We start from the raw sequence: 4,724 nt of genomic DNA, 5'->3' as shown, positions 1-4,724 counted from the left end.
TCGGGGCTCTCGTCCCTGAAGCTGCTGCTTCGGGCATGAGCCCAGACTCGAGCCTGAATAAAGACCCTCGTGTGTTTGCATCGGAGCTGGCTCTTTGTGGTCTCTATCTCTCTCATTAGAGTCCCAGGTTCAACACTTATAACATGCCAAGGTTGTTGCAGCTGAAGGAGAGAGATGAGTGGTAGTTGAGGAATAAACAAGGTACTCATGGGACAGACCTATTCCCCTGATTTCTCCAACATCTTTCTCTTACAGACTCAGGGAATCTGCTGAGCTTCTCCCCACACAAACAACATACATAGGCAGCTGAATCACTTCAAGCAGTGAAGTTTGTTTATGGGATTGTATTACTGTGGGAGAATCTTGTATGCATTGCATGCAGTAATAAACTCCAGTATCCTCAGCCTCCACCCTGTGAATTTTCAGTATGAAATCAGTGCCTGACCCAATGCCTCTGAACATATCTGGATCCCCAGAGAACTGGTTGGAAACCAAATAAATCAGGAGCTGTAGAGACTGGCTTAGTTTCTGCAGGTTCCAGTTCAAATGTGTGTCCCCATTACTATGTAGGAGGCTCTGACTAGACCTGCAAGAGTTGGAGGCTGGCTCTCAAAGGGTGATGGGCAGCGAGAATGAAGTCTGGGTCACCACAATATCCCAAATAAATCCTGAAATAATGAGAAAAAAGTGTGAGATCATTTTTAAAAACTAAGACATTTTCACAATTTTCCATTTTTTAAAATGTCAACCTACAAAAAATGTTGTTATTTGGATTTATAAACCAAAAGTATTCAACTTTTAGAAAGAATACAAGATTTGCAAGCTACAAAGAGACTTCTATAAGATGCATACACCATCCCCTTCTTTTTGTATGACAATCCTCACCAGCGTACAGGTCCCTGCCCCTACTAGAATATTCCTCACTCACAGATCTCAATTTTAAAAAATTACTATTTTGGAGACATACACATCTAACACACGGAAAGAATACACATGGGAGGCAGTGTGGCCCCAGAGCTCATTCTCCCATAGTATTATCCTTCCTATTCTCCCTCTATCCTTACTAGGGACCCAAAACTTCAGTAATTCCAGGAGCTAAGCAGGGAATCTCTTTTTCAGAAGCTAAACTGAGGAGTTCTATCAGTCAAGACCAGGTAAAAGCTGAGCTTTCATCTCACACTTACAAGGGAAGGTCCTCTCTAGAGGGCAATATGCAAATTTCCTGGTGGATACAGCAACCTGAAGAGGACAACAGAAAGCTGAGGACCTCTTTTGTGAGCAAATTGTTATAAAATGCCCTTTGTTTCAAGGAAAACAAATAGAGACTAAATCTGTGTAGCCTCAGTCAGAGAAGAGGCATAGAAATCATGCACATTTTCATTTAATAACTGGTCCCACTATTCTAACAAAGGTAAGAATAATTTGAACATCCATAAAATAACTATTTGGGGTTATATTTTCCATTTGGTTTTTGACTACTGTTTTTGCTTTTCTTTTCTGTCTCTTCTTATTTTTAATTTGCAGCGAGAATCTTCAGGACTTGCCTCTGTTCTAGCATAGCTTAATAATTACCAATGATTGGGGCAGTTTCACTAAAACACCACAAGCTCATGATGCTTCTACCAGTTCATCGGTGTGGGGTTTGAGGACTTCATTCTGAATGCAACAGTTCTTGCCTCGTGTGCTTGTATTTTTAACTGGGCCCTTTTGGATCTTTATCAACCATCCCTGCAGCTTATAAGTCATCAGGAAAAGTGTAGCCTCAGCAAGGCTACATCCCACAATTCCAGGAATCCAGTATTAAAATTCTGCTGGTGTACCACTTGTTCCAACCAAGACATCACCTTGGGATAGGAAAGTTGTGGGCTCTTTCTGTGAATTTGCTGCAGAGTTCATCACATTTAACTGAAAACACTGAAGGTGCTTGCTCGGAGCTCTGTTCTAACTCAAGTCCACTCTCTTTGGCATCAAGCTGCGATTTTTTGCTGCCATACTTGTGTTGGTAAAACTATGGTTTTATAAAGTTCATGTAGACTGAACTGGAGTGGAAGAGAGCAGTTCCAGGGAAAATGCCATCAATTTTTCCTATCCTTACCCAAAACTTTAGAACTTTTCGAAGAATAAGCACTTTGAGATTTATTTATCACTTCGGTAATTTACAGAATCCCCAAATAGTCACTTTTGATAATTTTCTTCATTTTATTATATTTGTTGTCTGATTTATTTTTATTTATTTTTATTGCAGAGAGTATTCAACAATCTCATCAAGACACCATAACCGGAAGGATCTTACAGGCAGTGGGCAGTGGTTCATACCTGTAATGCAAGCACTTTGGGAGGCTCTAGATAAGAAGAATGTTTGAGTCCAGGAGTTTGAGATCAGCCTAGGCAACATAGTAAGAACTCACCTCTAAACAAACAAACAAACAAGCAAATAAATAAAGAACTGAGGCAGGAAAGCAGCTTGCCCCCGTCCCTCTTGCTGGCCAGCCTAAAGTGTTCACAGAGCCAGATCTTGGGCTTTTCTCTGGCAGAGGGATCAGCAGAGCTGAACCAGGAGGGATGAAGCTGTTCTGGCAGCAGTGACTGCTGGGACTGCAGCACATAAAGGGGCACAGGTGATGTGGTGACCTCTGCAGCCGGCCCAGGTTCAGCCAGTCCCTCTGGACCCACTCTCCTGGCTTTCCAGTGTTCCCCACAAAGTGTGATCACTGAGGCAGCCTCATGCGCTCTGGACTCTTTTCCATCCCTCCCTCACCCCTGTCCTCTACCTGGAGCCAGCAGCCACCCACCTTCCACCACCGCTCCTAAGAAGCTCCAAAAGAATGGAATGACCTGTCATGGGATCCCCAGTACAGTGATCAGCAGGTCCTGTTGGAGATGATATGTTCCATGGCAAGATATAATGATGGGGCAAAAGACAGACTCTATCAGGATGGAGTGTTTTTCTTGATAATTCACTTCCCAAAAGATTAGCCCTTCAAACCACATAAGGTTGCAGGTACAACAAGAATTTATCATCCAAATGTTAACAGTAATGGCAGCATTTGCCTTTATATTCTATGGTCACAACTGTCTGCAGCACCATTTCAAAAGTACTCTTGTCCATCTGTTCTCTGTTGTGTAATCTCAATCTAGATGATCCTTTCGTGCCCAAGATTGTTGGAATCCACAAAACAAAGTACAGTGCAATAGCTCACGAATGGACTCAGAAGTGTGCAGTGTAATTAAAGAACTTATTTGATAACCTCTACAAATAAAGATAGGGGAATTCTGAAAGAGAAAGCCCTTTTGATTTCCATTTGATTGCTTTCTATGAGCCCACACCTCATCTTCTCTGCCCTGGTGCACATGATTACCTGATTCAGCAGTGTTGCATGTTGTACATACTTGGAACAACAAACTAGAAATTTTCTGTACTTCTGTCCCAACATTACCTCCTACCAGAGAAGTGTGTGTGTGTGTGTGTGTGTGTGTGTGTGTGTGTGTGTGTGTGTGTGACAAGCCAGTTCTCCAGGTGTAACCTGTGTGTGTGACTAAAATCTTTCCTAATTGACCTAAAATAGGATAAAGTCAATGCATAAGGGGTGGTGGGTATGGTGTGTGGTTGGATGGGAAAGACAAGCTCCAAGGACCTGTAGGAGATTGTTTTTAATTGAAATTCATTTAAACTTAAAACAGTTATGAAAACCAAGGTGAAGAATATGAAACTGTTTCTGTATTCACTTTATTTTGAAAGAGCTGTGTCTTAGGTGAAAGTTAGGGCCAACAAGATTAAACTCTATCCACAGCCTGTATGTTAACGTCTAAGTTTAATTGGTCTACATGTAAATAGATTGGAGCTATTAGAACATAAAGTGTGTCTGGCTGTGTTCCCAACTCTTACATCTCCTTACACTTTCAAACTTTGGCCTTTCAGTTCTTTTTGCTCCATATTCTTTGGTTTGTATGTGGTTTCTCACTTAATATGTAGCTAATAGTTCATTCTTTTTAATTGCTTAGGTGTATTTAGATAAAAGGGTAAAATTTCATTTGATGGAAATACTTGTGTAAATTTAAAATACTCAATGACTCCTCCAGAGGTCGTATGTTCAAAAATGATTAATTGGTATAATAAACTGATCACTACAATCAGTACATATAATCCTGTGTGAATAGGTTTATTTTATGTTTAGGAACTTTGTCTAGCTAAGATTAATGATGGATTTTCCTTCATCCCTGAAATGTTAATTTATACTGTTTGCATTTTTAGTCATTCCAGTTACATAGTAAAAAGAATATCTTGATAGGAATTTGACAATCATGTTACTGTAATGCTGCTTGTAGACGTTTTATGATCATCCTTTAAGGTTATGCCTATAGGGCATATGCCCATTGGGCATAACCTTAAAGGATGATCATAAAACGTCTACATGCAGCATTACAGTAACATGATTGTCAAATTCAATAAGAAATGTACTTTATTAATGAAACTGAACTGCATTTCAGCAAAACTTTGTGACATTCCCTAGGTACACAGGACAGAAAACACAAAGGCATTGCTATTTGGGATGTTATGCTTCTGTAATTGTAATGATCGAAGAGCAACCTTAACCAAACCTGGGGAACACAAGTACCACCTTGTTTTTTTTTTTAATTTTGTTTTGATTCAGAGTCTCACTGTATTGCCCAGTCTAGGGTGTAGTGGCATACTCATGGCCAATGCAGCCTCAACCTGCTGGACT

General features: G+C 40.4%; 1 pseudogene; it reads left to right on the top strand.

The window, feature by feature from the left end:
* The first annotated feature begins 2,880 nt into the window (after positions 1 to 2,880).
* On the top strand, positions 2,881 to 3,227 carry LOC103263836 (annotated as a pseudogene).
* The last annotated feature ends 1,497 nt before the right edge of the window (positions 3,228 to 4,724 follow it).

This window comes from Carlito syrichta, unplaced genomic scaffold (assembly GCF_000164805.1).
Source record: "Carlito syrichta isolate Samal-C Ts95f unplaced genomic scaffold, Tarsius_syrichta-2.0.1 Scaffold305290, whole genome shotgun sequence".
In the NCBI taxonomy this organism is placed as follows: Eukaryota; Metazoa; Chordata; class Mammalia; order Primates; family Tarsiidae; genus Carlito; species Carlito syrichta.
The sequence above is the reverse complement of the archived record's forward strand: the minus strand, read 5'-3'. Positions and strand labels throughout refer to the sequence as shown.